Here is a 21,021-nt window from a genome sequence, read left to right as displayed (position 1 = left end):
TCAGTAGATTCTGGGTCCTAAACTTTACTGATTTGCTTGCTTTTAAAAATTTTCCCATTTAGAAATATTCAATTTAAATCTTCCTTCAGTAAGTAATTAGCTATTAACCATAATATTATAATAAAGTCATAAATAACATTTATTACTTTGGTTTTCCACTCATATTGCTTGCGGTCCACAAGCATACAGCATTTTGGTCTTTCCAAACATCTGAAGGTAAGATAATCAAAATCAAACTAAGACTCCTACTCTGAAGCCATATCTCCCTAAATAGATTGCATATTTATTGAGGGTAATGAGTATATTTCCTTTTCCAGAAGAACAAAACAAATGCAAGGTTGGGCCAAATTGAATTCAGTAGGGGATGGAGAGGGGAAGGAGTCAAGGTTCTTCATCCTTTTCCATGCTTTGTTAACTCTATCTGTGGGATTCTAGTTAAAAGAAAATAACTAGCTAAAGAAGTAAGTGCTTGAAAGGTCCACTGTATTAGGAGACTAGGAATCGTTAGCTTGAAAAGACATAAATGGGAAGAAAACATAATACAAAGAGACAAAATACATGAAATTTGTATTATGGTACACATGTGCTTTGTGGTCATGCTTCTGTGTCATTAAAAAAAAAAAAATTCTGTAAAGCTTTACCATCCCTTGTGAAGGGGGAGCTCCCTAATGCCCAAGCTGGGTGCCTAACACCCAGGGGAGCTGCCCAGTGTCCAAGCTGGGTGCCCTGGGGAGCCACCCAGTGCCCTCTCTGACCTCCATCCTTGCTTTGAACAAGGGTCTGGGCTGCTTCCAGAGGCCGTAGCACCGCCTCCCCGGCTCCATTCTTCACGGCTGTCAGAGAAACCAAGGCCCTCAATTCCAACCCAGCCTGGGCCTGCCCCCCAGGTTCCGGGCAGCGCCTCAGCTTTCTGAGTCTAGGTGTGTGTGGGAGTTGGTGATCCCAACACTGTCCCTGGGACCTTGCATGAAGACCCTGGGCAGCAAGAGGGTTTGGGGAAATGGAGGATGTCAGGTGTTGGGATGTAAGGGGAGGAAATCATGGTGTGGAAAGAAGGAAGCCAGGTGACGACACAGGGAAGGTAAACAGCTTCTCAGCCTCCACGTGTCTTGAGTGTCACTGCCCTCCTGCCTCCCCAAACCCCCCCGTGCCGTCCAGACCCGGCACTCACTCTTCTCAGTGCTTAGGGAGTGAATGGCGTGGTACCCTGCATTGATGAGGCCATGGTTGGCACCCATGGCCATCATAGCCCAGTGCACAGTCACACAGGACACCTTTGGAATGTGCAGCTCCCAGCCCAGCTCCCCAATGAAGGACAGCCGCATGGCCCAGACCTGGGGGACAAAGTCATGGCTTAGATGTGTCCAGGTAGGATAGCTGAGGTCCAGGCCCAGGCCACCACTTCCTGGTGGACAACTCCTACTGTCACTATGACTACCAGCTGGCCCTGGGTCCCAGACGGACTGCCACCAAGAAATGGGGTCTTCCAAGGAAAACTCCCTCCAGCTGCTCTGGAAATCTTTGGGGAGAAGTAGGGGATCACCTTTGGGAAGGGGAGATAGCGGATTTGCCATTTGTGGACCTCAGATCTTCTACAGAACTGGGTTGGTTTCCTGTCTGTCATAACAAATGACCACAACTGGTGTCTTAAAAAAATAACAGTAAACTCTCTCAGTTCTGGAGGCTCAAAATCCAAAATCACTGTGCGGGCAAGCCATGCTCCCTCTGCAGGCTCTGGAGAGGACCCTTCCACTCTCCAGGGAGAATCCTCCCGAGCACCTCCAGACACCCCTTGGCTTGCGGCTGCATCACTGTGATCTCTGCCTCAGCCCTCACAGTCTCCCTTCTGGGTCTCTGTCTTCCAAGAACACTTGTCACTGGATTTAGGACCTTCCCTAGCCCTAGATAATATCATCTGGAGATGCTGATGTTAATTACACCTGCAAAGATCCTATTTCCAAATAAAGGCACATTCACAGGTTCTGGCGAGTTAGGATGTGTAGACATATGTTTTCGGGGTCATCGTTCAGTCCACAGTAGTGACCTGGGGCAAGCTTCTCACCCTTCCTTGTCTGTAAGATGGGGTTGGGAGCCTGGCTTTATCTGTTTCAGAAGCTCTGAGACATGTCTGCAAAGGGCAGGGGGAAGGCGGAAGCACGGCTCAGGGGACACCACCCTGGCTGTGCTTGGTGGGGACAGAGGCATCGGGGAAGGGGACAGCCAGGTGCCAAGCCCGTTGTCTGAGGAGCCCATCACCTACCATTCTGGTCAGCCTCGGCCCAGCACAGGGCTCTAAAGACAGCCATAGCCTCTGCCCTTCAGGGCTTGGTTTGGCCGTAAGCACAACCATGTTCTGGGTGGGGAAGGGGCTGGAAAGCCAAGGCCCCTGCCTGGGGCTCCAGACCAGGCTGGCAGGCAGAGCAGGAGATTGCCATCGCAGAGGGGCTGTCCAGGTGAGGGTGCAAAGGCCCAGCACTGGGCAGCAGACATGGTGGGAGGCAGGAGAGAAAGGCCTGTGGGGCTGTGGATACCTGACTGAAAGACACAATGGCCCCAAGCCCTGCGGAAGTGACAGTGCTGATTATCATGTGCTCATGGGATAAGCTTCATCTCATCCCCCCACGGCCCATGCAATGGTGGGAACACTGTCAATAATGTCCCTGGGCTGAGGCAGACACAGGCTGGGCAGACCCAGCTCTGGGAGGATAGCTGGTGTCTTTGGGAGCGTGTGTCCCGCACACCTGCACACCAGGCTAGTACTCAGCGCATGGAGGCCACAGGCAGCCTGGGGGGCTCCCTGCACAGGAGGCATGATTTTCTCTGCACACTTGGTTCGGGTGCGTGCCGCATCCACACCTAGAAACTGGAGTCTGTGTCCACCTTCAGGCAAGCCCTTGAACCCACTGACTCCCATGGGAAGGCCTGAGTGCTCAGCCCTGGGACCACAGAGCTCACAAAAAGAATGCAGAGAGCTGGGTGGATTGCAGGATCCCAGACAGCAGAGGAGCTGATTCCACCGCTGCTCTGAGTGGAAAGGCCCGCGCTGTACAGCTCCTGCTGGGATATGCCTGTGGGAAGAAGGGCGGAGCCTGCTCTCTCATCCACAGGAGCAGCTCCTTATAAACCTGACAGTTTAATCATATGACCGCTGAGGGGCTGGATTCTAAAAGCTTTGGAAACAGCGCAAATTTGCTCTAAGTTGCCATTTGCCCACGCCTCTTAAAAAACGCAGAACTGACACAGAAAATGTACTGTTGACATTTCCCTGCTTTAGGCCCCTGACAAAGATGGCCTTGTCAACGGGGTTCTAATTTTAGACAGCCTGTGGAGGAGCTTGGGTCTCAAAACCAATCTCATTTTGAAACAGGAAAAATAATTTTTAAAGTGCACCTATCCACGGCCCTCCCATTGTGGATCTCTTATTCAGACAAAGACCCATCATCCAGCTCAGTGAGAAGGTGAGAGTTCACGGGTGGAAGGAAGGGAGTGGTCCCTTCCTTTCTGGCTCCAGCAGCTCAGTGAAGATGGGGTCAACTGGGTCTGGGTCTCCATCCTACCCCATGCACAGCCTGGCCCAAGAAACAGTCCCTGAATGAAGGAGGAAAACGGGCCACACCTGATTTCTGGCAAAGTGAGGGAGTCTGGGGAAATACAGGGGCCTCTCTAAGTTCAGAATCACTGGTTGTTGAGGCATCTTGCATTTTTCTCCACCAAAGCAGTGAAGTGGGATCAGTCCCCAGTTCTTCCAAGTGGGGACCCACAAGTAGAGGGACAGGCCGATTGAGGACATCTGGAACACGGTCTCCCTTTCAGCCAGGCTTGGGTGGGGACAGCATCTCCCAGTACCCATGGGGGTCAGCCCACTCGGCCTCAGTGCCCTCCTCTGACCCATCAACCAGGGATGGTGTGTGTGTGTACCAAGCACGTGGTCCCGGCACGTGGTCCTTGGCCACCCTGGCTCAGGTGGGCTCTGAAAGCCCCAAATTGCAAGATGGAACTCCTGGCCGTGGATGGAGTCACAGAATTGTGGAAGATCAGCAGGAAGGGCCTAAAGGTTTTGTTTAAATCCTTTCCACATCCTGAAAACTCCATGCGAAAACACTGCTTGAAACTATTAAACGAAGTCAGCAAAGTTGCAGAAAGCAAAGTAAAATGAACCATCACATATGTGGTCACGTGATCTCGACAAGGGCGCTGAAGCCACTCATGGGGAAAGAGTCTCCAAGAAGTGGTGCTGGGAGGATCCGATAGCCACGTGCAGAAGCGAGAAGCTGGTCGCTTAACTTACATCATGTCCAAAAATTAACTAGACATGGAACAAAGACATAAGGGTAAGATCTGTGCTGGTAACACAACACTGGGACTGTCTGCTTCCTGAGTCCTCCGTGGCTTCTACAGCCCTGCCAGGCATCACTGTCCTTCAGCACAGGGCTCCCCTTTGTCAATTTCCGCTGTACCTTTGGTGATGCCTCCAGGGCTGCTGACCAAAACCCTCAGCAGCCTCTGGCGCTGGGCTCCTCTAGAGGCTGGGGAAGCTGCCAGCGCTGAGAACAAGCACGTGTTTCCTGCTTTAGGACAGCTTCAGGCGTGTTTGCGGAGGTCAGAAGAAGCCGCAAAGCCAAGTTGGCATCTCCCATGAGCTCCCACATCCTTGACAGCCAGAGTCCCACAGGCTTTAGAAGCTGTGGGTGTGGAGGTGCCAGAGGGGGCCCTGAGCACTCCCTGGGAGGCAGCAACGAGGGACTCGGGCACTGAGCCGGCCCTGCTGCTCAGGCACTTCATGACACACACACCTCCTTCCTGCAGGAGCTCCCTCTTCCAACACCTTGAACAGATGTTCTGCCACTAGAGCAAGCTTTGGGGGAGATGGTGGAAATGAACGCTTTCTTCCCTTTAGGACTGGCTACAGAACCCAGTGCGGGACCCAGTGGGGGCCTTGTCCAAAGACCATGAAGAGTTTCAAGGCACTGACAGCAGAGCATGAATCCAAGCTGAGCCCTTTCAGGGCAAGGGGTCCCGGGCAACCACAGGGTCAGACCCCAATGAAGCTGGGCTTGCACCTGTCCCAGAGGCCCCAGGAAGAAATCTCCTCATGGATGCCTCCTAAGCTGTCCCTGGGTTCTGAGACTCTGGGCTCAGGCCTTGGCTTTGCTCCTATGTCAGATTCGTAGTGAGACGTCACGCGTCTCCCTGGGGTGGCGCAGGACAACAGCTGTGCTCTACCTGTGAGTGCTTTACAACACGGCTGGGCGGGCCAGGGCAGAGGCTGGCCTTGCTCCTTCCGGGACAGCTGTTGGGGAGAATGCCCCTGTGTGGTGCAGGTTGCTGCAGGGGAGGAGGCCCCCCAAGACTCCTCACCTTCACCCCCGCATGTGGGAGCCAGGTCCCTGGGCAGGAGTGATGGGCTGCCAGGTGCCCCGTGCAACCAGCCTTGCCTGCCCACTTTGGAGCAAGAGGAACAGCAAGCAGGCTCCAGGTGATGGCCCTCCCAGCTCTGGTTCCGTCTCTCTGCTTGTTCCTTGGAGGGGCCCATAGGGGCCTGATGCCCAGGAGCCTCCGGGCACCTTGTCTTGGATCTGCTCTGTGCTGGCTTCCAGGAAGGAGGAGCCCCTTCCCCCACCACATCTCATGCCAGCCTTGGAGCAGCTCCGGATTGCTGAGTTGGAGGGGGAGGCTCAGAACAGTGTGGCCTCACCGGGCCCCAGCCCGTCACCTCAGCCCCCACCTCACCCCATCCCCAGCAGCACCACTTCAGCTCAGGCCTGCCTGCTGGCAAAATCTCCATACAGAGGGAGGAGTGGGGAGAGGAAAATGCATGATTCCTCCTCAAAATGGAGTCCGCCAGAAACAGCATGAATGCAGAGCCTGAAGAGACTCCTGGGGGAGGGGAGCCTCTGCGGGCCCAGCCACAGGCCAGCCCAATGGGGAGGCTCATCCGAGGGACAAGCAGAGGGATGGACCCCCGCGGTGGACCCCAGCTATGCATCGCGTTGTGGTGGGGTGGGAAGTGGAAAGTGTACTCGTCCCCCAACGGCCTAAGGTAGGCGTAGTTCTAGTCCTAGTAGTCTTAGTGCACTGGCTGCCATAAGCCCAGTAGTAGTCATACTCGAGGACCTGGGAAGAAAACACGTGGTCCTCAGCCTCCCTGCCTTGTCCCTTCCCACTTTCCTCCCCAGAGCAGGGTCCCGCTGAGGCTGTGATGGAGTCAGGCCTGGCGCTGCCCTCGGGGATCCCCTGCAGTGAGTGCAGGTGTGTTGTGGACACGGGCAGGGGGCTCCCATGAGGTCCAGGCAAAACAGCAGTACAAAGGAGGCAGGAGCCTCACCTCATGGGTCTGAGAGCCCAGCTGGGGCCCAGGAGGCTGGAGGAGAAGCTGGATGCTTCCCCAAGGTGGGGAACGACAGGGAAAGACGGTTACCCAGGACCTCAGCCAGGGCTGCTCCCCAGAGCCACGGCAATCCCAGGCCCAGCTCCTGCTCTGGGCCAGGACCTGCTGAAAGTGCCTTATGCTCCTACTAGGCATGCCCCTTTCTACAGATGAAGAAACTGAGGTGCTGAGAAGTGACATCTCACCCAAGGGCACAGACAAGTCCAGGACTGGGCAGTGGCACGAAGCCAGACAGGTGCGTGGGCTCCAGAGTCCAGCTTCTCTGCCATTGCTTTGGCATCACTGGTATCTGTGCCCCTCTCAGACACCCCACGGCCCCATGGCCCTGCTCGGCCTCTGCTCCTGCAGATAATCCCCCCCACCTGTCCTCCTAACTACTGGCATGGCACAGCTGTGAATGCAGGTGCGGGCAATTCTTTGCCTCTCAGGGCTGCCAGTCCTGTCTGCCCACCCCAGCCTCACCTCCTCTTCACACACAGGTGGGAGCCAATGTGAGGTTGTAATGGAGTCAGGCTTTGCTGGCATCTGTGTGGAGTCCCCTCCTTCCCCAGCAGGGACATCCCACCTGCTGCATCCCTGCCAAGGTGTCCTGGATATGCAGTTTGGCTCCCGGGTAGGGGTGCAAAATCTGCCCATCTTGGGACCTGGGGTGTGTTCCTGACTCTTGCTTTCCTCTCCTCTCCTCTCCTGTCCTCACCCAGGGACAGGGGACAGGGGAGAGGGGCTTCCAAGGCCAGATCTGACTGGAAGACAGTGGGCTGGGCTTCAAGGCAGGGTCTGCCCAGACGCCGCCTCCCCGCAGGGTTCGTGACGACTGCATGTCTCTAGGGGCCAGCAGGAGAAGAGACAATGACCAGCAAGGCTCTGAGGACACTGACCCCAGAGCCAAGGCCCTGTTAGCCAGCTCTGGTTCCCATCTCCCCTCCCGATGCCCTGGAGCTCTGGAGCCTGTCCTGGGCTGCGGGTTGCCATGGGGATGGAAGATGGGTGCACCAGAGGGGACTGGTGAGACGTAGCCCCAGGAAGGGGATTTTGATTTCCCTAAATCCCACTGCCCGCTCTCCTGACATAAACGAACAGAGTGGCCAAAAGTAGATGCACAGAATTAGAAGTTGCTCCATTCCTCCTGCAACCTGGGGGAGTCTTGCTATCTCCCCACCGCGGGACATAACCTTCTGCTCTGCCACTTGGGCCATGGAAGGCCTGGCCGGGGCAGACGGGGAGTGGGGACTGTGTGAATGGCACAAAGAATGCACCGAGCCTTGGGGGCCGGTCGGTGGGGCTCGGCTTGCTGTGTGCAGAATAACTGATCACCACAGTGGAGCCACCTGGGGAGGTGGGGTACACAGAGGGGCAAGGGGTTGACAGGGCAGGGCCTCCCAGCGGCACAGCCCAGCAGACGCTACTCACCAGAGCTGGGCCTCGGGGATGAAACCATCCTGGTCGTTCCCAGCTGTACCGCTCCTGGAACACGCAGCCTTGTCCAAGGAGTTCCTGAGCAGGAGTGGGGAACAGGCACTCATCACGGCCCGATACCCCTGCACAGGGCAGAGTGCCACATCTGCCACTTTACACCCAAGGGTGCAGAGAGCAAGGAGACCGTGACTCTTGGAATCAGGCCCCCAGCCCAGTGTTTGTAGTTACCCTCACTGCCTCACCCTGAGAATCCCATGCATGGAATTACCATCTGCCTTGTCTGCCCTCGCCCCAAGAACCCCATCTACAGAATTACCACCTGCCTCATCTGCCCTCATCCTGAGAACCCTATCCTATAGAATTACCACCTGTCCTGATCTGCCTTTGCCTAAAAACTCATCTATAGAATTACTACCTGCCCTGAGCTCCCCTTGCCCCAGGAATCCCATCTATAGAATTACCACCTGTCCTGATTTGCCCTTGCCCCTAGAACTCCCATCTATAGAATTACCATCTGCCCTGAGCTGCCTTTGCCCCAGGAATGCCATCTATAGACTTACCACCTGCCCCATCTGCCCTCACCCTGAGAACCCCCATCTGTAGAATTATCACCTTCTCTTATCTGTCCTCCTCCTGAGAATCTCCTTCTATAGAATTACACCTGCGCCATCTGCCCTGACTCTGATAACCCTCATCTGTAGAATTACCACTTGTCCTGATCTGCCCTTGCCCTGAGAACCCCTATCTGTAGAATTACCGTCTGCTATGGACCGAATCACATCCCCTGCTAAATTCATATGTCAAAGCCCTAACACCGATGTGACTGTATTCGGAGATGGGATCTTGAGGTTAAGTGAAGTCATCAGGGTGGGTCCTAATCCCATACGGCTGAAGCCCTCATAGGAGGAGGAAGCAATGCCAGGGCCCTCTCCCTGCTGCATGAGGACAGTGAGAAGGTGGCTACCAGCCAGGAGAGCCCTCTCCAGGAACCCATTGGCCGACACCTTGATCTTGGACCTCCCAGTCTCCAGAAATGTGAGAAAAAAAAAGTCTGTTGATGCCTCCCCACCTGCGGCCTTTTGCTGTGGCTGCCCTAGCAGAAAGAGGCACCATATGACTCAGCAATTCCACTCCCAAGTATGCATAAGAGAACCGAGAGTAGGGTTGCAAACAAATTCTGTCACACATGTTCATTGAGCTCTGTGCGCAACCACCAAACAGGGGAGAGGACCCACGTGGTCCTCAGCTGATGAGTGAATCAAGAAAGCATGGTCTGCATACACCATGGAATATTATTCAGCCATTAAAAGCAATGAAATTTGGACACATTTTATGACATGGATGAACCTTGAAAAGATGCTACAGGAATGAAGCCAGACACAAAAGGTCACGTATTGGATAATTCCCTGTATATGAAGTGACCTGAACAAGCAAATTCATAGAGACTGAAAGCAGCTTAGTGGTTGCCAGGGCTGGCGGGAGGGAGATGAGGAAGGGCTGCTTACTGGGGATGGTGTTTCCCCTGGGGTGATGAGAATGTTCTGGAACTGGGTATTGGGAATGGTTGCACAGCACTGCTGATGCACTTAATGCCACTCAATTGTACATTTTTGAGCAGTTAAAATCACTCATTTTAAGATCTGCCTACTTAATCACAACAATGAATGTAATGAACACGCTAGAGAAACAGAGTGGGAGATTTCTTTAAAAATAAATTTGGTTTGGGAAAAAAAAGAATCCCTACTCTCGGGTCTGGAAGGGCCCTACCCAGGGGCTACCCCATCTGACTGGAATAAGGCCCCGAGACCAGGCCTGAGAGAGCCTTGGGGGCTGCATCTGGTTCTGGATGGGTATGTTTTTCTTATTTAAAATATTACATATGCTCTCAAAAAACATTTTTTACTATAGCTGTTTCAAAAGCACAGAATTGGGTGAGCTTATTATAAAGAATAGTGATGAGAGTTTATTCTCCTAAAATAGTAGTTTCACGTTTATTCTAGTATCTCCCCTTTTTGGTATTTTGTATGTATGGTTAGAATTCTTGAATCCACTGTTCGATTTGCCTGTTAGGATATAGATTGTTAGGAATGATAATCTTGTGGATCCTTTAGTTTATAATTCTATCAAAGAGAACAAAGAAAACTCATATTGAGTAAACTTCAAAATGCTTAGCTCAATGGGAATCAGCTCTCACAGACACATCTACTGTACATAGGCTTGTTATGCATGCTGATAATATCATACTAGACTTATGTGCATTAGTGGAAATAAAGATTCACCCTGGTGAATCATTTCCAGTCATCACTGGTAGAGGTTAATAGAACTAAAATCAAAGTACCCAATAAGAAAATTATGGTTTTAGATAACCTACATTTTGTATGTCCAATATTTTCTATCAATTTCTCAGTACCTGTCTTGAAAATGGCATTGTTACCTTTTTTTCTTTCTTTCTTTTTTTTTTTTTTTTTTTTGAGATGGAGTCTTGCTTTGTCGCCAATGCTGGGGAGCAGTGGTGCAATCTAGGTTCACTACAACCTCCGCCTCCCGGTTCAAGTGATTCTTCTACCTCAGCCTCCTGAGTGTAGCTGGCATTATAGGTGCCTGCCATCATGCCTGGTTAATTTTTGTATTTTTAGCAGGGACAGGGTTTCACCATGTTGGCCCGTCTGGTCTTGAACTGCAGACCTCTGGTGATCTGCCTGCCTGGGCCTCCCAAAGTGCTGGGATTACAGGCATGAGCTAGTGTACCTGGCTCTACTTCTGCTGTCTGCAAGAGTGAGAAAAACAAATCACTCATTTGTTTCTAATAGTTTCTACAGTGACTAAGGTAGCCCTGATGCTAGAATGTCCTTCACATTCTGTACAGTGTTCAAGAGCATATACTGTATATTCTGTTCTATTTTGAGTGAGAATGTATATGCCCTGCCTTAGGTGAAATGCAGTTCTGTAATATGTAAAAAGTATTGTATAATAAGTAATTTGGAGAATGTTGCATATACTAGAGTACAGTAGAATCATATGGTATTCTTATTCAAATTTTTCTTATTATATTTGCTATGAGAAAAAGGGAGAAATCCATGTTAATTAAGTAGGCCATGCTGCCATTTAACTCAATGAGCATATTGTATGGTTATGAGATGGCAATATTCATGTAGACTTTTTATTCAATAATCAGTTTCCTCTGTAGAAGACATATTTCCAAACTAAGTATAAACCTGAAAATGAAAACATACTGTAGGTTTTCTTGGCAAAACACAGCCAATGTACTTCTGCTATTTGGCAAAATAAATAGCCTTCCATTTCTTATTCTATGTTGGTTTACTAGTACTGTTGGGCAGGAGGGAAACGGCTTTTGGAAATGAAGTTCTGACTCTGATATGACCTCAGTGCATTCTCTTCTTGGTATTTCAAAATGTGCATTAAAGTATTAAAAACTGAAAAATTCTGCATGGTGGAGATCTGGGAAAGGAAATATCTTAGCTGACATGGAGCTGATTTGTATTTCATCTGACTTTCTCAGGAATCTCATTTCATTGATTATTTGTGCTTTCTCAGTCTTAAGTTTCTTAGTTCTTACCACTTTCAATGTGCCCCATATTGTAAAGCAAACAAGCATGAAGCGCACACACTCATGAAAGTGCACGTGCGAGTTAATGAAATATCACACTCAGCTGCTTTTACGTCTCGTTTAAAAATAAGTCTCTTTATTCACTCACATTACGTCATTTCCCATTCATTTCTTTGTACACCAAGAACTGAAATTTAACCCAGCACTCCCAATAAACCTTTCAATGGCAAGGTTTCAAAAGTCGCTAAATAAAATAGAACATTTTTAATTCTTACCTTGCATATATTTTAAGAATAATTTAACACTGTTAACTTCCCCCTTATTTTAGAACACACACTTAGCTTAGGTTTTATGTTTCCATGGTCTACTTATTTTAAAATTCCATCTCTCAATTAACTGTGCAGATTCTTCTTGCTATACCTGATCCCTGAGTTTTCACAGTTGTTTTGTTCTGGTTTTCCCAAATTTTTATCATTCAACACACTTAGTAAACTCAGGCACTCCAGTGGTTTCAAGTTAAATTTCTAACACTGTCCTTTTTTCCTACTCTAGAACTATCTTTAAAACAATCAAATATACAGTTATATATATTTACACATAAGACATTCCAACTTTTATCATTACAGCAGCAATAGGGCTGGTTGGGAATGCTATTGGGTGTTACACTGCCTATGGCAGCGGGTGGGTTGGGGCCGCTATTGTGGTTACACTGCCGGCGGCGTGGGGGTGGGTGGACTGATGGGGTGCTGACTGGTCTGGCTTCATTGCCCACAGTGGGGTGAGGGTGCTATCCGGGGCTGCACTGCCCACCGCAGGGGATAGATTAGGGGCAGTATCTGGTGCTACACTGCCTGGGGGGTGGGAAAGGGGATGTGTGCAGGGAGGTTCTTGGAGGGGCTGGTTTCGGGTGCTATCGGGTGCCAGACTGCCCATGATAGAGGGCGAGTTGGGTGTGCCATTGGGGGTTACACTGCCCGCGCAAGGGGCAGTTTGGGGGCGATACCGCCCGCCAGTGGTAGGCGGGGTGGTGGGGTGGGTTGTGGGCACGGTTCAGGGGCTGCACTGCTGTCAGTAGGGGGCGAGTTAGGGGCCCTGTCAGCTGCTGCACTGTTTGTGGTGGGGGCCCGGTTTGGTGCGCTGTCAGGACCATATCTTGGCAGCAGCATACGGGTTAGGGCTGCTGTGGGGGGCTACACTGCCCACCGCAGGGGGGCAGGTGGGGTACGCTATTCAGGGCATCATTCCCTGTGGTTGGGGGTGCTATCTGCTATGTGGGGCTGCACAGCCCGTTGGGGGGAGCGAGTTGGGGGCCTTAAGGATCTGTGACTGCACTATTCACCGCGGGGAGCAGGTTGCAGCGCTTTCTGGGACGTCACTGCCCAGCGTGGGGGGGATGGGTTGGGGTCCCATCAGTGACTGCTTGGCCCACTGTAGGGGGCAGTTTGGGGGAGTTATCTGGTGCTGCAACGTCCGACGCGGTACGGGTTGGGGGGGGGCTACTGGGTTCTACACTGCAGCTGCGAAGGGAGGGTGTTAGGGGCGCTGTCCTGGGACCAACAGCAGGCGGCTGGTTAGGGGCACTATCGGGGGTGCCCTGCCGGTGGCGGCAGAGGTTGCAGCAACAGCAGTGGTCTCCGAGGAAGGAGCCTTCCTCCTCTCCCTGGACCTCCAGACTCTAGAGGGCGACCTGACCACCTCCTGCTCCTGTTCCTGGAGCGCAGCGAGTGCACAGAGTTTCCGCAGGAATCCTGAGCGCGGCAGGACCCTCATACTCGCGTTGGATTCCCCGGCCCGCGCTCTCTCGCTGTGTTGCGGAGACCGCCTGGGACCCCTAGGCATGCCGGACACGGGGTAGCAGACACCACGGTGGGCACGGCTCTGTGGTGTGGGTGGAGGCATCAGGATCCGGAACCGGCACTTGGGTGGGAGGGCTGACTGGGTCTGAGTTTCTGCCCAGGTGCCGCCACCATCTGAATATGTTTCAAAGACAGTGCTGGCCTGGCAACCGGTGATGCCCCACGCCCACCCCGACCCTCACTTCTACCCAAGTAGAGGCAACCCCAGAGACAGATGCCTGGGCGGCAGCCGCTAAGTCTGACAGTTGGCCAGGCGGCCAAAGGACGGGAACTGGCCGCCCACCCCATCCTAGTTTCCACGGAGAAACTGAGCCATCATGGCCCCTGCGCTGTTGGCTCAGGCTAAGAGGAACAGACCCTCAGTTGGGCAGGCGGTGCACTTGGCGACCCTGAGGTCATCAAGTGCCAGCCCCGCCAATCCCCATAGGTGCCCAAGCTGCAGCTGCTACCTGCATGTGGGCAGCAACTGCCTGGCCACCCCTAGCCCACGACCTCAGCATGCGGATCCTGGGGCCAGTTGCCTCAGTGGTAAAGCCAGATGGCCCACTCTGCAACCAGTCAGCCAGCCCTATCGGCACCCAGGCAGAGTGCTCAGCATCTGGGTCAGGCTTCAGACCACGTGGAAAAGGGGCGGACCCTCAAGCCTGCTGGGCTGTGCTCTGTGTCCGCAACCTTGACACCATCCAGGGGAGTTCCGCTTTCCCGCGCCAGTGCCTCAGCTGTTGCGGAAAACTGCAGAACTGCAAGTTGCACACAAGCAGAGATGAGGGAGCAACCCCTGACCTTCTGCACCACCCACCCTACCCGCACACCTGCCACGCACCCTGGGCCAGTGCCTGGGCGCCCAAGTCAGGCAGTCCGCACAGCAGCGGCACCAGGGTGGGAACCTGTTGGTTAATACCATCCCAGTTACCACCAAGAGCCCGCCTCCGCAGCCCCTGCGTTCTTGGAGGAGGCCAAGTCAGAGCACACCTGCGATGAACATGACCCTGAGAACATCAGGTACAAGGCCTGCCAGCCCCAACTGGCGTCCGAGCCGCACCTGCAGCCTAGACGTGGTGCACGAGCAGCAAGTGACTGGACACTCCAGACGAGGCCCGCCCCCCAGTAGCGTGATTCCTGAGGCCAGACACCCAGGCGGCAAAGTCAGGCCATCGGCCCCACCAGCAGTTGCTGTTTCATCGGTGTGGATACAGAGTGCCCAGCGCCAGGGCCCAGGATCCGGAGAGACGTCCAAGAGGAGCTCACCTCCTGGCCAGGTAAGCTGTGCACTCGGCGACCCTGACGCCATCTAGTGGAAGCTCCGCCATCCCGTGCCAATGCCAGATCTGCAGCTGCAAACCATTCGTGGGGCATTGGCAGCGGCGAGGGCGGGTGGGGGAAGGAGCAGCTCCTGACTTTCCATGCCTTTCCCACTACCCGACACTAGCCACACAGACTCCAGGGCCAGAGCCTCAACATGAAGCCAGGCTATCCGCGAAGCCACTCCGGTGGCCGGGAGTACCCTTGCCAGCACCGTATCTGCCTTCCGAGGAGAAGCCGGGCGGGCTGCAAGGCCAGACAGTTCCTCCTCCTCAGGCCGGGCTGGCTGCACGCCTGCGATCCTGGGGCAGCCCAGGCGAGCCCCAGGAGAATCCTCGAGCCTAGTGGCGCCCGCGAGAGCTGCAGCCCCACCTGCTCGCGCGCGCCACCTGTGAGCGACTTCCGGGAGCCAGCGGCCACCGCGGTGCAGGCGCGCGCCCAACGGCTTTGCGAAGCTCACTGGGTCTGAGAGGTCGGAGGCTGCGAGTGTCGCTGCTGAAGGCTGTGGTGGACCGGGCTGGATCGCGGATTTTGGAGTATACCATAGATTTGTGATCGCGGACTGGGGGTTGGATCGCGGATTTGGGGTTGGATCGGGACTTGGGGTTGGATAGGGGATTTGGGGCTGGGTCGGTGGGGGCAGGGGGGCGTGGTGAAAAGGTGACAGGAAGCTGTCCCCGCTCGAGAGCCGGTGGTTGGGGGTCTGAGAAGTCACCACCATGAAGTTGTTCGGCTTAGGGAGCCGCAGGCGCCAGACGGTCCTGGGCTCCATAGACCACAGACTACACGGGTTCAGGGTACCGAATCTGGGAGGCCGAACTGCAGAAGATCCACAGGGCGGCTGTCAAGGGCGAGGCGGCGGAGGTGAAGCGCTGCCTGGCGGGCAGGAGCGGAGACCTGGAAGCCCTGGACAAGCAGCACAGGTAGCAGGGGCTCAGCCCGGGGTGGGAGGCGGGCCCCAGGCCCGGCTTCCCCGCAGCCCCTGGGACTGGGCGTTGGAGGGGGCCGGGCACCCTCCCAGTGGCGGAGCCAAGCAGGCCCTCAGCTGTTTTCCATCCCTCATAATTCTCTGGCTGGAGTAGGTGGAGAATTTGAGTGATTTAACTCACAAAGTTAAGCATATATGGTGTTATTTTTAACGAACTCCTTTAAAACATGGTTTATGTACATTATAGGAGGTGCCTAATGAGAAGACTCATTCCCCTATCAAAAATACCGTGAGTTATTTTCAGTAGGTGAAAAGTTCTCAGATAAAACTGACCGTTTAACAGCCGTATCCACCTGTGTAGGTAGGTTCTTTACTGAAGTTTCTTAGAAACTTGGAAGTGGGAGGTGGGTTCTGTGTTCTTGAATGGGAAGGCTCATTTTTCTCAAAATATGAGCCCTTTCTGTGTTTATCAATTTTACATAGACCCAATGAAAATATCAAGGTTTTAATATTTTTGTATGACACCTGCTGTCTTTCACTATTGTGAGGACATTTTAAAAAAATCTCATAATGGAGTGAAAAAACACTTCTCTAGGTAGCAAAATGTGCTATAATTTCGACAATAAATCGTTTACTGACAGCTGAAAAGACAAACGCATGGAACAGAGTAGAAAACCCAGAAACACTGAAATTATGTAAGATAGAAGGATTGATGAGTTAGGAAAGGATGAATTATTAATAAAAAAATGCCTGCTGTTTGAAGAAAACTAATGAAATTTTATGTCACAAGCATGAGTTCCTGATGGAATGCAGATTGAATTTTTTACATATGCAAATTAGTAAAGTACCAGAAAACACAAATGCTTATTTTACAGGAACATTTTATGTTGACAAAGGCCTTCCTGAGAATGACCTCTTAAGCAGACATTCTGAAGATTGATTTAGCAAACTAAAAATTAAAACTGCCTGTGTTTCGGAAGATAAATTAACGAAATGAAAGAGAGCTTATGTGAAAAATATTGACTTTATTATATATATATATTCAGATGAAAAGTATGTTTTCATTTTATAGGGAATTCATTATATCCCTTTTTAAAAATTTTTTTTGAGTCAGAGTCTCGCTTCTTTGCCCAGGCTGGTGTCCAATGGCACAGTCTTGGTTCACTGCAACCTCTGTCTCCTGGGTTCAAGCAATTCTCCTCCCTCAGCCTCCCAAGTAGCTGGGATTACAGGCAGGTGCCAGTATGCCTGGCTAATTTTTGCATTTTCAGTAGAGAGGACGTTTCACCATGTTGACCAGGCTGGTCTCAAACTCCTGACCTCAAGTGATCTGCCCACCTTGGCCTCCCAACGTGCTGCGATTACAGGCATGAGCCACCGTGCATGGCCTATATTATTATATATTATATGATATATATTACTGATATTTATATCATATGTATTATAGCTGTTATATATGTAAGTTATATATACACATTAGATGAAAAGTTATATATATATAGATGAAAAGTACATTTTCATTTTACAGGGAATTATTTCAAATCAAATCATTAAAAACTCTAAAATTGGGCAAAGTACGTTTCTCCAGATCTACAAGTTACTTATGCACGTAGGAAAAAGTCCTTTGCATTTTTGGTATAAGAATTGAAATAAAAGAGGAATGAAACAGTTTTTTATCCACAATATTTGTTAGGCTGTTTTATACTCCTGCTTAAAGTTTAAGTTGCTGATTACTTTTCAAATAGATAATTTGGTGGTAAGTACATTTAAAAAATGTGTATGCCTTTTACCCATCAATTCCATTACACTAAAATACCTTTAGGAAATAAAGATACATGCACTTTATTTTTCACAGCACTTATTTTAAAAAGACCCATAGAATGGATCCTATAAATAAATTTCAGTTGCATCCATTGGATGAAATATGTGACCATTGAAGGTGGCAATAGATACAGAAGTACGTTGATGTGTGAAGATGTATATTTTTATAGCTAGTGAGGAAAAAATCAGTTAAATTATACATCTTCACAAACATACTATGGTCTTGTTTTAGCAAAAAAAAATGTACAAAATAAAAATTTGTAATTTCTGAGCATTTGTATTTTAAGTAAAGTTTTTTTCCTTTTTCTTATCTGTGATTGCTGCAGTGAGCATGTACAAAATTGTAGTAAAAGTTTATTATTAATGGAATAATCCTTGGGAAGAGAGGAATATGAATCTTGCACTGATAAAAATAATTTCTCACTTTCTATTTTTTATCATTATTGTGTGTATTGTTCTTTGAACTTTTAGCCTTTTCAGAAGTAAAATGGGAATGTTTTTATCTGTTTCCAGATTTTATCTATATATTTTATTATATACATTTTTCTTATACATTCATTCCATTTATGCAAACAATGATAGAGTAATCGTTTCATTTTAATTGTATTCTTTAAGAATAAAAATACATATAAATAGTTATTGTTGCAAAATTGTTACTTTATAGGAGTTTATTTAAAAATACTGAACTCCCCAACTGTATTTATCCATTCTTTCATTTGATTTATTCGTGAAACATAACCTGAATACCTGTTATGTAGCAGACATATTCTATTATCTTTCAGGACCTTTCTATCCTTAAAAACTTCATGTTTACCTGCCCTGCCTGCGCAAGCTGAGAGATTTACAATAGGAATATTGGGACTGAATCTCCTTGAAACTTTATCTCCCACCTTTCAAACAAAAGCATTTCTGAAGTTAGAAAATAGTAGAAGATAACCTTTAACTGCCCTTTCAAAAGTTTATCAGTCTAAAATACTAATATTAATCATCAGAAAGTCTTATTTGCATATATTCTGTAAGTGTAAGTATTGAATAAAATGAGCCATACGTGTATTCATTTGAATCATGAGTTTCCTTTGGCTTCAAGTTGTTTGAAAATCAAATAATTTGTTTAAAAAAATGCATGATTATTTCAGTGCTCTTTTCCCATAGTCCCTTTAAGAACTAAAATGTATTTAAGTTTCAGTTACATGCCTGGAACTGCCCTAGACCTGAGTTACCATATTCTAGTTAATGTAAGCTCTCATGGATTGTGTGATGCCCCGTTATTTTATGTATCAATAAGATAATTTTAAAAATGCTACCAATTTTATTTATAATAAATCATGGGTTGTAAGTGGCATTCCCATGTCAGAGGTGTTAAAATGTCACCTACTCTTTAAACCATCCTGCAAAGTAGGTATAATTGTATCATTTTACCTAATTAAAATGTTTTTGTTAAGTAGTAGTAATAGTAATAATATCTGGCTGGGTGCAGTGACTCACACCTGTAATCCCAGAACTTTGGGAGGCTGAGGTGAGAGGATTGTTTGATGCCAGGAGTTTGAGACCAACCTAGGCAACAAAGTGAGATTCTGACTCTACAAAATTTTTTAAATAGCTGGGCATGCTGGTGCATATCTGTAGTCCCAGCTACTCAGGAGGCTGGGGATGGAGGATCACTTGAGCCCAAGCGTTCCAGGTTACGGTGAGGTATAGTTACATCATTGCACTCCAGCCTGGGTAAAAGAGTGAGACTTTGTCTCAATAAACAAAAATGTTTCAATTATTAAGCTATTGTAGGAACTATTCTAAATACTTTACATAGATTCTCATTTAGGCTTCAAGATGGTGTCCTATGAGATGGCTACTATTGCAATCTTTATGAATGAGGAAGCTGAGGCACAGAAAGGCTAAGCAATAGTTGGTAAGTGACAGGGTTTAAAGTAGGACTCAAGCCCTAGTCGAACTGAATCCAAAGCCTGAGCTCTTTCTACTCAAATAGGCTGCTGTTTTCATTAAGGCAGTGAGCAATAAGAGCTAGTAAGTGTTGTACTTTCTTAAAAAAAATATCATTTGTTTTGAAAGCAGAGGAAAAACATGCTATTCAATTTTTACAATGACATGAATGATGGTAGATTTTGAGATGATGCACTACAGTTTCCTAAAAAGTCCTCTTACTCTTGTAGAACTGCTCTACATTTGGCCTGTGCCAGTGGCCATGTGACAGTGGTCACTCTCCTGGTTAACAGAAAATGCCAGATTGATATCTGCGACAAAGAAAACGGAACACCTTTGATACAGGTATATTAGCGCCAACTCTTTCAGCATGACATGGATTTGATTTACACATGTAGAATTAAAATAAATGGATCTCATTTAAATATAACTAGTTGGTGAAACCTGTGAAATGTGTATTTTGAATTCTTAGAATTTACAATCTGTTTCTTGGTCTAATATGAACAGGCAGTCCGTTGCCAGGAAGAGGCGTGTGCCGTTTTTCTGCTGGAACATGGCGCCAATCCAGACCTTAAGGATATCTAAGGCAACACTGCTCTCCATTATGCTGTGTGTAGTGAGAGCACCTCACTGGCAGAAAAACTGCCTTCACATGGTGCAAATATTGAAGCACCAGACAAGGTACAGTTCAATCAACTTTCTTTCCAAAATATTTGTTTTTAACATTGACATAGGTAAGGGTCAATTTTTTATATTTGGAAGCTCAACCATTCTCTGAAAGCAAATGCAAATTAAGTTATTTTGAAATAATTAATTGTCTAAGATTTTATTTTAAATATTGATCCTTTTAAAGAAGCATTAAAGGACACAGCTTTATAAAATCCACTTTGGAAAATATTTGTGAATTTGTTAAAGGTAAAATCTTTTCAACTTTTTTTTACACAGGGTTATTCTTTTCTTTTTTTTTCCTAATTAGTGTAAAACAACACAGGAAAGAAAATATGCCCTGGAAATAGGCTTTATCTTAAAACTCAAACAAAAACTAAAGCAACTTACAGTAAACGGACGTGTTGTTGCTGCTGATAATTTTCTGAAAAACTGATGTATCATTTCTCAGTGGCACAAGGCTTAAGAGGGAAACATAGGAAGGGAAAAGGAGAGCAATCAGAAATATGCAGGTCACTTGGAAGTTAGATAAGGAGGGAAAATTACAGGAAGTTTTTTTTTTTTTTTAAAGTTCTTCTAGTTTTAATTTTAGGAGGAGTCTGAGGAAACCAGATTGGCAGTGAATGTGTTGACAAAGTGAGAAAAACTTCAGCAGAAGGTGGAACAAATTATTAACTGACTTATTGCCCATCCTGGCAGAAACAGCCACTTAGATAAGAGTCTAAAGACTCTTCTCAAATCTAGCATGTCTTGGTGGGAAGATAGGAGATAAAGAGCTTATAAATAGCAAAATCAAGTGGGAATTTGAGTTTACTTGTCCCTGTTCTACCCATACCCAGGAGCTTTAATAAATGACACCATCTCTTACTCTTTCCTCTTTTTGGCCACATGTCCAACTGGTAAAGGGAATTAGCCATGCAAGTGAGAGATGAGACTGAAGTGATTGCTGCACTAATTCTCAGAATTGAGCGTTACAGTGACCTGAGGACATTTTGTTAAAAATCTACAATTGTAGGCTTTCCCCTGAGGATTTTGATATAATAGACCTAATAAGGCCTGAACCTGTTTAAAAACATCTTCTCAAAGCTGGGCACAGTGGTATGTTCCTGTAGTCCCTGCTTGAGCCTAAGCATTTGAG

General features: G+C 48.7%; 2 pseudogenes; both read left to right on the top strand.

Moving 5' to 3' along the window:
• Positions 1 to 5,542: 5,542 nt before the first annotated feature.
• Positions 5,543 to 6,200, top strand: LOC119622771 (uncharacterized; annotated as a pseudogene).
• Positions 6,201 to 13,105: 6,905 nt separating this feature from the next.
• LOC103221030 (putative ankyrin repeat domain-containing protein 20A2) overlaps positions 13,106 to 21,021 on the top strand; it is a 44,022-nt pseudogene continuing 36,106 nt past the window's right edge.

The sequence above is a fragment of the Chlorocebus sabaeus genome, chromosome 19, assembly GCF_047675955.1.
Source record: "Chlorocebus sabaeus isolate Y175 chromosome 19, mChlSab1.0.hap1, whole genome shotgun sequence".
Lineage (NCBI taxonomy): Eukaryota > Metazoa > Chordata > Mammalia > Primates > Cercopithecidae > Chlorocebus > Chlorocebus sabaeus.
Note: the sequence above shows the minus strand (reverse complement) of the source record. Positions and strands in the feature narration are given on the sequence as shown.